We start from the raw sequence: 12,973 nt of genomic DNA on the forward strand, positions 1-12,973 counted from the left end.
AATGTGTTTGTGCGGTTTAAGATACAAAAAGCACCTTCTTTTCCACATACTGTACATTATTGTTTCTCCTCTATGCCCTGCCTTCTGAAACGCGTTGATTCTTACAAAGCTCATCGCTCTGAAAAGCGAGGTGTGCTGTGATTGGCCAGCGAATTGTGATAGGCCGAATTCCTCAAGCGTGTAATGGAAATGTTACGCCTCTTAAAGTGGTCATATGATGCGATTTCTAATTTTCCTTTCTCTTTGGAGTGTTACAAGCTCTCGGTGAATAAAGAAGATCTGTGGAGTTGCAAAGACTGAAGTCTCAAATTCAAAGAGATATTCTTTATATCTCTATGTTATAATCTCAAAACCTACAAGGCATACAGGTAGCAGCGATATAAGTCAGGAATCTTGAGCTAAAATAAGGAATAACATGGCTTATACAAATTACAGTGTTGTGCTCCTGTGGTTATAATGTGAAGCAGGCATACACAGAAACAGCAAAAGTTTAGCCATTGTCAATCGGAGTGACTTCTGTATTCCTTAAACAGTGAGTACAATAACTAATGGGATTCATTCTTGCATTTAAATGCAGTTATCACTCTCAAAACTTGGTCATAACAGCAAGTAAACTGCCAGAAGGCAAGTAAAAGCTTGTGAATAGGATAATGAGGAATAAAGGGAAATTCAGGATGAAGCTGACATTTCTCACCATCCCAACAGAATGTCAAACAGAAGTTTCTTCCTCTTCCACAGATGTAACTGTTAATTAAACACAAACATCTCACACATCTTTTTTTTTTCCTGTGTTAATTGCTACAGTCATCTTCCAACTATTTTAAAACAAATTTGAAAGTTACACAAGAGGTAGTTGTTTATCAATGAAAAATGATTACAGTGGTTTTAAATAAATCAGACAGAAATTTACCTCTCATCCCGCAGCATTTGAAGATCAGCACGACTGTCACTAGGAGATACGGACAAACTGTCAGTACAGAACTGAGTGTGTGGAGGACAGAGATTTGAGATTCTGAATGAGACACTGAAAAAGAAACACACATTAACTTTATTAAGCACTGTATCCAAATGAGAGCATATGAAGAAATAAATCAGCTCACATTCATTTGAAACTCCTCTGACTGAGATCCAGCTCTTGGGTGACTCTCCTCTCTCTGGGTGTTTGCAGTAGTAGAAACCCTCATGTGACTTTGAGACAGTAGAGATGATCATCTCTGTAGTTTGACTCTGGATGAGTGATCCATCTTTATAGAAATCAGCTCTGAGGTTTGGTGGTCTTGTATATGGATATAGACAGCATAGATTCAGAGAATCTCCTTCAGTCACAGGATGAACAGGACTCTCCAGAATCACACCAACTACAAAAACAGAGAAAACACAAACTTTATGTAAACAGAGTTGATTGCACTTTATAACTGTCACTGTTATGGTTAAATTACTATTCCACTGCCCTTTTCTCAACATTTTTAAAGTAGAAATGTGTTCTGTGTGAATGGCTCGCAAACAACGCTTTGCTGTGCCAAAGTTGTTACTACTACTGTGTGAAATGATGCCGTATTAAAATGTTACGGTTAGATGATTAGCAACAAACACCCAATCACGTGTCTCATTCGTGTGCTTTAAACAGTCACAGAAAGACAACAACAGACCATTATACCATTTGCCTTAACCTGATATTGTAATCATCTTTACCTCCATTATAATCGTCTTCCATCAAATTTTTACTGATAAGATACTGGTTTGCTTTATTCAGGCCATGCAGACTAGTCCTGAATTTTACGAAGCTATAATAATTTCTGAAAACAAGTGACGACTTTATTCAACAATTCTTCTCCTCCAAGTAACCGTCCACCTCCATTATCGAAAGCACACATGCGTGTGCATTTTTCTGCTCGTAAACAAGGTGCAGCGCATGCGTGTTCTAGGTCGGCAGCAATTGTGAGTAATTAATGACATAATTTTCATTTTTGGGTGAATTAACACTTTAAAGATAATTAATAGAGTATGTTTGTTCCCACCAAGTGTTGCACAAGTTAAGTTTATGTATGATGACGAAAACACATTAGAGTTAGCCCTCCTGGAACACATAGAGATCGCAGAGGTAGAACAAACTGTCTAATAACTGTCACAGCTAGAATAACACTGTGGTTGAATGTGATAGTAAAAATCCCTCTCTTTAACACTTTGGTGGTGCATTGCCCTAATGAAGAAACCGCCCCTGAATGACACTATATTCCCCCAACAACCCCATTTTTTCTTCTGTATCTAACACCAAAATGTGTTTTAGTTCATGCCACAGACACTTTGCTTTCTCACTGAGTGACTTAAGGAGTAAAGAATTATATAATTACTTTCTATACGCTTAAAAATAAAGGTTCAAAAAGGGTGTTTTCACAGCGATGCCACAGAAGAACAGTTTTGGGTTCCAAAATAATTCATTTTCTTTGTATAAAGAAAATTTGAATAATCTAATGTAACTTTTTTAACTATAAAGAAACTTTTGTGCAATGGGAATGTTCCCTTTCATAAGGTCACTTTAATGCTGCGAAGCCATTGCTATGGGAATACCTTCGGTGTGACGAATGTCTAAAGCCCTTGTAAAAAAACATTTATTTGCCAGTAGTGCTTAACACTGCCCCAAGAATACGTTACGTATGCTCATATCATATGTATTTGTGCTTTTTTCTTAAAAAACATCTTAAAAACATATTAATGGGTAAAGTCTAATTACACTGTATTCAGTGAAAAAAAAAAACTGGCCTACAATCATATGTAAGCAACATGAACGCACATATTTGTATTTTTGAGAAAAAGTACTCGGTTACTTAACGTAACCTCGGTTCCCTGAGATACGGGAACGAGTACTGCATCTCGCTAGATGCATATGGGAAAAAATTGTTTTTTCTCCTAAACTGAAGCCTTTCTTTATTCATGCAGTGAAACGTCACAGCCATTGGTTCGTGCGGTGTATTAAAAACGAACCAATGGCTAGGCAGTGGAGCTGTACGAGCCTATGGCGACAAAGCCCTCCAAGTCCTGCCAAAGCCCACCAGAATGGGCGGGGTGTCTGGCTATATAAGTGGGTGCTCACCACAGGATTCTAAGGTTACTTTGACTGAAGTAACCACTGAGTAATGCAGCTACATAGCATGGCTAGCAACGCAGTACTCATTCCCGTATCTCAGGGAACCGAGGTTACGTTAAGTAACCGAGTACGTTCCCTTTTGATACTACACTCGTACTGTGTCTTGCTAGACACATATGAGAACTCAGTACAATCACGCCGTGCTATGTAGTGGAACGACTAAAGATATCAACTTCCATAAGCAACCATTGCCCCTAAGAAGTTAACAATAATCCAAGGCTAAAATGTGTTGAGCTTCCAGAGGTCACACCCGGCCTGGTTGATCGTTCCAAAGTACTACTGTAGCTTCGAGACCAAGGGGTCGAGAGCTAACAGGTGAACTATTGCCAAAGAGCTTGAGCGAGATACAGTCAAGGGCTCCCTGTTGGATTTGTTTAAGCAGTTCATGTCACTTCAAGTAGAAAGGATCCTGGCCTGTAAGGCCGGGACTTCCATGTTATAAAACCTTGCAAATGTGGATGGCGAGGCCCAGCCGACCGCCTCACAAATATCCATGATGGACACACCACTGGACCATGCCCAGAATATGGAGATACCTTTAGTCGAGTGGACCCGTACTCCAATGGGGCATTAAAGGCCCAAGGAAGAGTACGCTAGTGAGATGGAGTCTACTATCCACCTAGAAAGTCTTTGCTTCGTGACCGGGAGCCCTTTGGTGCGGTTACCAAAGCAGACAAAGAGCTGTTCTGACCACCTATAGGGGGCGGAGCTCTCAATATAGATTCTCAGGGCTCTGACGGGGCAGAGCAGAGATAGCTCTCTGTCCTCTTCAGAGCGAGGAAGCGCGGAGAGCGTAATGACCTGTGCTCTGAATGGAGTGGAGAGCACCTTAGGTACGTAACCATGCCTTGCTTTCAGGATGACTTTAGTGTTGTTAGGCCCAAATTCCCCTATTCGCCTTACTGATGCCAGTGCTAGAAAGCAAGGCAGTTTTCAGTGATAGCGACCATATGCTGGCAGACTGTATTGGCTCGAAGGCAGGGCCCTTCAGGGCCCTCAGCACCATGGGCAGATCCCATGAAGGGATGGTAGGGGGATGTGGCGGATTCAGCCTCTTGGCACCCCTTAAAAAGTGGATGACCGTGCTGTGTCTGCCCACCGATTGGCCAGGGATGGCCTGCCAGGCCTCGGCCCACGTGGCAAGGGGTTGAATTAACTCAAGTGACTGGCCGCACGGGGGCAGAACACTTGTGAGTAATGGAAGAGGAAGTTTGCTCTCTTTTTGAAAATGTTTGTGTTTTATTTTTCCCACAGCGGCTGCATGCTTGGGCGTGGCAGCGGAATATGAACGGACTGTGTGTGAGTAACGGGGGGGGGGGGGGGGGGGGGGATATCTGGTGAGTAACGGGTTTATAGACAAAACAAACTGATACAAGAGGGTAGTATGGTTGTGTTGAGGATGTTATTTTGGTTATGGTTTTATTGTGATGAAAAAGTGGTAAAAGTTTGTAGTATGGGTACAGTAAGGGAACACCACTTGGACGTTTAGCTTCGCTGCCTGGCCCAGTTTAATCCACTTGCACAAACCAAATAGCTGCAGAGGAAGCGGCAAGGACCAGGCTGATGGAGAAGACCAACCCCTGAAAGGCACCATAGCAGAGCTCAGATACTTATTGACCACCAACTCTGAAGAGGACCAAGTGCCAGGAACCTTTATTTTAATAACAAAGGGAGACAGTAAGGGAACACCACTTGGACAGCCTGGACTTTAACCGGTGGAACCAGTGGCAGGACTACAAGATGAGGATGTATGGGAAGGACCATATTATCTAAAAGAAAGAAAGGAGATAAATAAAACAAAAGAACTAATAAAAGGTAAAAAGTAGTAATTATATTAACCAACACAAATTACTTAAATATCATCCAAAACTGCACACAAAAGACCAGGACTAAGAGAACTAAATGAATACTTAAATAAAAGCAAAAACAAAAACAGACCAAATCCAAAAACAAGGATCAAGACAAGAACATAGAATTACAAGAGACAAGACTAGGGCAAGAACTAGATCACAAGATCAAACAGGCAGGGAGACAGGAACACAGCCTCAGCCACAGCCACAGACAAACACAGTGACAGTGAGGGAAAGAATGACCACAAATCCCAAGACAATAGGGCAAGGGGCACTATAAATAGGGAAGAAAACACACGATGAATAGGTGAGCACAATTAGACCATCAAGGCTTACAAGAGGGTGTGGTAAAGCAGAAAGAAGGAGAAGGGGCTGAGAAAAACAATCAACTGGGCCATGTGCCGACACAAGACAACATACACACAAGAAACACACACAAGACAAAAAGAGTGTCAGAGCAAAACCCAGATAGATAACTATGTAGCTCTATATAAAAGGCCTATAAATTCTATAATTGTTTTTAGACAAAAATACTTATTTTCATTTAGTTGTGGGTTTGGGTATGTATTTAGACATTCTCAAAGAATTTTGTAAAGGTTTAGATTTTTTATTTTTTTTTATGTTGATTTGAAGCGTCAGTTTTTTAATTATTATTATTACAGTCAAACCTGAACACACAGAAAGCATTTTGTTAAACAAAACATTAAAGTTCTTTAAAAATGTAACTTAAATGAACAGGAATGCTTTATCAGAGTTTAATTCTTCTGGGTCTGATCTGATTTCAGTTTTCATTTTGGCCATTTGGGTATCGCCATACCAGTCCATTTGAGTGTGTATAATTGTGTATGTGTGTGTGTTTGTCTGTGTGTGTGTGTGTGTGTGTGTGTGTGTGTGTGTGTGTGTGTGTGTGTGTGTGTGTGTGTGTGTGTGTGTGTTTGATTTGTGTGTGTGTTTTTGTGTTTTTGTTTTTTGTTTTTTTTGAGTGTGTGTTTCTTTTCTTGCTGTCCACTTTTTTACTGCATTGTAGTTGAATTATTGCTTTAATTTTATATATTTGCTGTTACAGTCATACCAGTTCATATTGTGTGTGTGTGTGTGTGTGTGTGTGTGTGTGTGTGTGTGTGTGTGTGTGTGTGTGTGTGTGTGTGTGTGTGTGTGTGTGTGAGTGAATGTGTTGGTTTTGGTTTTTGTTTTAAAGTTTCACCCCATCATTGCTGTGTACTTTTTTTCTGCATTGTGGCAGATTTGTAGATTGTACACACAAACGTTCTCTGAATTTTTGTGCTTTTATCGATTTCCCATTCATTTTCTATGGTTGGTAATTTTTGACCAAAGACCACAAGTGTGCCTATTTTCTTTTTATTTTTTTTACGACCACTTAGTTTGCTTGAATCATGCCCTCGATTTTTTTGTGTGTTTACATTCCAAATGCCATAAAGTCACCAAGTTTTATACCATTCCGATGAAGCTGTGATTTTTAAAAATTGGTGGCTGAAGAGCACCAACTTCTGATATAGGGTTTTCTGAGCGCACACATCTGGAATACATGCACAGAAAGCAGCTGTCACATGGCATGTAAGCATTAAACTAAATTTTCTGGGTTGGTAGGTGTATCTGGGACCTGATTATAGCACTTAAACACAGACAAAGTGAGATTTCCCCTTTAAGAGTATAAATCCCAGTTCAAAAAAATACACCTCTCAACTTATATCACTAATATAAGTTGTGTCCCAAATTATACACGATACACTATTCACTATTAATCTGTGCATTATGCACTCAACTGTCTAGTGTATGAATTATATGGTTATTTTGTCATCCAACATCAGAATCTGATAGCCACACCACCTCCAGTATGTAATTAAAGCTGTGATAGTACATGAAGTGAGCAAAATTCCCACACTTAGTTTTTTTTTTTTAAGTGCATCATCTGGGTATTTGATGTGCACTTTTTCTTTTTTGAATTTTCAGTGTTAACACACAAATCACACTATTTATGCATAAAAAAATATATATTTTTTTTTAAACAAATTAATACCGGTGTCATTGGTATAAAAAATGATAAGGACCCCTGCTTCCTGTACTAACCAGCATTATGCACTTACTGTAACCTGCCTGTGAAATGAATATATACAGAAATATATACTCACTGTGAACAGTGATATTAACAGGATGATAGTTCTCTCCAGATTCAGACTGACACCAGTACACTCCAGTGTCTGATGGGACGGTGGAGCTGATTTTACATGTAGATCCTGTTTGTGATCCCCAGTTTGATATTAAACAATCTTCCAGCTGCTTATTGTCTGTGTATCTTCTCACTCTCCATCTTTTAGAGTTACTCTTGTCCTCACAGCTCAGAGAGAGAGAGACCAACGTGAAGTGTTGAGTTCTGCTGGGACTGATGATCAGAGAGACTGGAGGAGAAACACCTGAGAAGACAATTAAAGCAACAATTTAGAAATGTATTAAATTTGTGCATTCAATAATGAAAATAAATAAATACATACTGACCGGTGACCCATAGTGGTTGTGTGTTGCTGTAGGTTGTGTAAAAGGCAGGTTTTACTATGTGTTATATGCTCACATAAACTCCTGTGTGATTCAGAGCAGCAGAACTGACAGTGTAGTTTCCTCCAGCTCCTCTGCTGCTGTCTGAGAGCAGCTGATAATGATTACTGCTGTCTGTATGAAGTGAGAACGTGCAATTGTTACGGTAAAGATGTATTTCTAGGTATTCTGACCTACAAAGTGAATTGCTTTAAATGTTAATGTGTCCTAGCTCAGCCTAATATGCAGAGACGGAAGTCATAGTCATCAAAACATTGCTATGTTTGTTTGAACATCCAGATCAGTCAGACACACCAATTGTAAGAGTTTGGGGTAGAAATTTATATATGTAACCCACAGTCAGGTTGATTCAGTCACATTAAAGGGATAGTTTACATTAACAATATTGTGAAAGATCAATATTAAAAAATCCATGTACTTTTTTTTAGTAGATATTTAAGTTATATCTAAGTTATCACTTTCATCTGTCAACTGTCATTTTGACTGTCATGACAACAAGAGTTCTGAAGATGTTCAGCTGTGATGAAAGTATACGGATACTTTCTGGGATTTCTAGGCACTGTATTACATGTCACGTTTTATTAATCAATTAGGAAAGAAGGGGGTGAGTGCGGGAGCACACATTTTTTATTGACCATATATTCATTCAAATTTTTGCCTTGATTAATCTTCTGATCCATGAAGTAATGGCTCAGTGTTTGTAAAGTTTCCGGTGAATAAAATAAACCTAAAGACGCAATCGTAAAAGATGACTGACGTGTCACAAATAAGCCTCATCTCTTGTTGTTTTGGGTTGTTTTTTGGCTGCTTCACATTATTTATAGACAATAACCAGGTTAGGATTTTTGTTAAATAATATATTTCATATATACATACATATATATATATATATACCCCAAGAACACCTGAAATATACAGTATGTGTTGCTTGGTACCATTCTATGATTTATTGGCATCTTTTTTCAAAAGCTTGATGCTGATCATACCCACTGCCATTATACAGTGTGGATGAGCATGCCCAGGTGGTCCGAAAAAGAAGGAAAGAATGCATACAGCATTAGAGTAACACCAGGGTGTTTAAATTAAATGGGGTATACTTTCCCTTTAAGCAGTAATTTGCTTGAATAAAACCAGATCATTCAGATCTTATCACATGAAGCACGCTATATCTTACCTGATAAAACAGTTAGAGTGAACCAGCTGAATGTCCAGCCTGTAGAGGAGCCTTTAACCTCACAGATCAGAGTCACTGGATCTCCTTCAGTCAACCACTTCTGTGGAGAAACACTTAAAACTGCTCTGGGTTTATCTGAAATACAGGAATCACTCATTAATAACATGTTAAACTTGTGTGTGTTTATGAAGAGATGATGAAACTCACCTGATACTGTCAGTGTAACTTCATCACTGATGTTTGATGTTCGTGATCCTCCTCTCTCTGCTCCATAACAGGAGTATTTACCTGCGTCAGACTCAGTAACAGAACTGAATGTGTGTTCCTGTAGTTCACTGAAAACACTGTCTGAACCGTCTTTATACCAGCTGTACTGCCAGCTAGTGACTCCTTCACCATCAATGTCACATCTGAGAGTGACTCTCTCTCCTCTGAATACATGTTGATCAGGTTTAATGCTCACTTTGACTTTTGGTCTTTCTGTACAATGACAACAATTCACAATGAAAATAATGTGCTGCTTTTACTGCGTGACTGCAGTTACTTGATTTTGGGTTACAACTTTTTATTTCTATAGGAAAATGTGCTATAGAAATATATAATGACTTCTGCATCATGAAATGCAGCTTATCACTGACTCATCAACAAGGCTGTAAATGGTTAATGGTTGTGTAAACCAACAGGACAAGTAAAAAGAGTTAACAAATTTTACAATGACTGATGATCAAGACAAAAAAAAAAATTAAATCATCTTGTTCAAACTCAAGACTTCAGAGGTATGAACGTATTCCTGAAGACTTTTTGTTCACTGGTTCACTTTTTGTTCACCTCAGAACTGTCATATGAGTAATTTGGCTTGTAAAAAAGGTGTTTGTAATACAACAAATGTAACGCTTATTGTATGACATATTTCCTGCTTGAAGACCACAAGTCTGTGTAGAACTTTTCATTACTCCATGGGTCACTCTTATGAAAACACAAGTGTTACAAAACTTTATTTTGATTTTCAATATTTTGGATTTTAAAATAAATATAATTCTGTTCTATAACAAATAACACAATTTAGTAATTGTGGTGCTTCAAATCAAGTGATAAAAAAGCAGTTGCAAATGTTGCACAAAGTAAACATACTCATCTTTGCACCGATGTTGCAAATGTGCAACACTTTAGGTTTTACTATACCAAATTATATGTAATGATTAATTATTGTTAATATTTAACTTACACTGGAAAGATTTCTGCTACCTCTCGCGAGATCTCAGTAAAAGTCTTGTGATTTATTTCCAGAATGTGATGTATGCTGGGATACACTTAGCCTTGAATACCATTTCAGCGCAGTATTAAAGATAATTTGGATTTAGTGTGCGTTAAGGCTACTGCGCTTTGGCGTTTTAAGACCTGGGACAGTCTTGGACATTTACTTCCTGTTGTGTGCGTGCGCTTTCAAGTGGCCAAGACTGCAAATGTGGGTATTTGAACAGGCTCTAATTGTTTGTCAATATCTTTATATTCAAACTTGTTTCAAGTGTAATTTCCAACTTTATGTTTTCATGTGCACGTGATTGATTCAGTAAAATCTTAATTTGTTAATTAAATTGTGGAACATGATTTATATGAAATACTGAGTTGTTTACCTTGTAATCTGTCTGTAATTTGTGAATCAATTATTCTGCAGAAAGGATTAACCAGTATTATTTTCTTTGATGTTGTTGAATGGGATTAACGATACGTTTGTAAATTCTCTTGGATTTATCAATGACTCCTGACAACATTTCTTGCAACTAGATGAAAAGTGCTATAGACCTCATTTGCACATTTAATATGTATTCGAAGCCTTTGATTGTTATGTAAATTTGAAATGGGTTATTTTAATATTCTGGATTGAGCAGTAACAGTCATTTGTGACTCTTTGAAAGGAAGCTCCAGTCTCCTCATCCCTTGTGTCCTGATTGACACCCAAGGTTTTCTTCGTTGATTTGTAACAGAATGAATTTCATAACACATGAATCACCTATGTGTTATGAAATGTATAAATCAAATTGACTCACCATCAGTGTGTCCAGAGTGGATGTTTGAAATCAGCACTAAAACACAAAGAGAAAAACTCATTACAGCATGAACATGGAGCTGATGAATTTCTGTGTAAAACATCATTTTATGCTCGAATGTTTCTCTGCTTGACAAGGATATAGTTATTTATTTTTCAGAAGATTTGTCTAATTTGTATATAACTAGAGGTGTCTACATGAGTGCAGATGATTATCTGCTGATGTAGAAAACATTTAAGTAACCTGAAAGTTTTCTGAAAACCATCCAGTGTCTGAAAAAGCAGAGACAATTATTGAAAATAATTCTTATTAAGATATTTTTGGGGGGACAACATGTGTGTCCAAGTAAACATTAAAACATTGTTATAGTATAGAACTGTTTATGGAACCTCAAGCCAACAGTCTGATCACAAGCATAAGAGTAATAATATGTGACTTGGTGTTTTTCTTCATGCACATTATTTCATTTATACAGAAGGTCTATTTATGTCAATGTGTAATATATACATTAAGAAGCACAGCTGAGTTTGTAATTGACATATATGGGAAAGACAGATAGATTAATGCTTTTTTCATAATGTTGCTGTTTTTAATTTCAGTATTAGTAATTCTGTTGTGCATATTAATCTTTTTATAGATTTTTGTTTGTTACAAAAAGTATTTAGTTTCTATAGTTTAATAGTTCTATTCATTACTATTTTAGTTTTAGTTGTAGATATGTACTGTAATTTTAGTACTTCAGTGTAAAAAATGGACTTAATCCATTGCTATGACTCAATCACAGGACCATACTGAATTATGGAGCACTGAACAGTTTAATAATGATGGGAGGAATTTTTTTTGTTTTGTTGCAACAATATTTGTATTAAGTCAGTTTTTTTTGGGGGCAATCAGTGAGTTAATTTTTTTTTCCAGCGCGTTTATTGAAGATTGGATAAAAGTGTCTGGAAAATGTATAAATATGATGTTTTATTATATTTAATTAAATATTAGAAAGAAAACAATACTTACAGAACACAAAGGGAAGTTGCCCGAACTCCATATCTGACCAAATAATCATAGATGGTTGAAGACAGACTGTGTTAAATCCTTAGAACGTCATCTGCACCCGAGGTGTCAATGTGCCATGAATCACCCTATACTCTACAAGTTTTATACAGAATGTTTTTTATCATACATTATCGAACTGAAAAGCATTTATTTGGCATTATAACAAGAAAAATCTGTTGTTTCTAATGAATAGGGAAACAGTATTTCTGATGGCTTCATGGTAAGCTACTGCTTTTATTTATAACTTCAGGGAAGTACAATAATAAAAGCAGAAACTAGTGAAAACTGCTGTCCCTCCTTGATTAACAGAAACCAAGCCACAACTTTTACCACATCTCTTTCAATTTTATTAGACATCTGACAATGAACTGAGAAAACAAGGGAACTTAAGTATACACTGATAACAAACTAAAAGACTAAAAGGTGTGATGAACAAATGAATTGCTATAGTAACTAAAGAGAGCAGGAAACTAGAACAAAGGCAACAGGAAATGAAACGAAATAAACTAAGAGTCCATGATGAAGACTCTGAGCTGAGTGAAATCAGCGATGATGAAGCAGCATTTGTGCAGAAAGGGACTAGAAGAAGAGAGGATTCGTGGGTGGGCAGGGTGGGTAGCCTTTTAGCCACTCTTCAGTGTACAGCTCCACCAAAACTCCCACTGGAGTCACCGGCTCACACAACTAGTCAGACTTGTGATGGTGCTCAGGCTCTGTGTCTGAGGACAGCGTAAGCACCCCATCTGCAGTGGGCTCTGGCTTGTATTCTGTTGCAGGTTGGCTGTGGGCTGGGCTCTGGGTCCGGTGATGAGATGGATCAGGAGTAGAGCCTCTCCAGACATCACAAAATGGACTCTCTCCTAGGGTATCTGTGAGGTCTGCTTGATGGTAATAATTAGCCCCGATCCAGTATAGAGACTTGATTGTCTCATCATCATAAGGAGAACGAATGGCAAGAAAACAGAAGTGAAGAGTGTAGTCCATCAAATCTTGGCTTCTCCTGGCCAACGCAGCGTAATTCATTTTGTGGTCAGTTGTTCTGTCACAGTATAAAAGTTTCAAAGACGAAGACGCAAAGTTCCTAATTAAAGATAAAACACAAGTTAATCCAAGGCAATAGTGTAAACAATACACA

The 12,973-nt window shown here is 37.9% G+C and overlaps 1 pseudogene; it reads right to left on the reverse strand.

The window, feature by feature from the left end:
• Positions 1-204: 204 nt before the first annotated feature.
• LOC109099514 lies at positions 205-12,060 on the reverse strand (annotated as a pseudogene).
• Positions 12,061-12,973: the final 913 nt, after the last annotated feature.

This window comes from Cyprinus carpio, chromosome B3, assembly GCF_018340385.1.
Source record: "Cyprinus carpio isolate SPL01 chromosome B3, ASM1834038v1, whole genome shotgun sequence".
In the NCBI taxonomy this organism is placed as follows: Eukaryota; Metazoa; Chordata; class Actinopteri; order Cypriniformes; family Cyprinidae; genus Cyprinus; species Cyprinus carpio.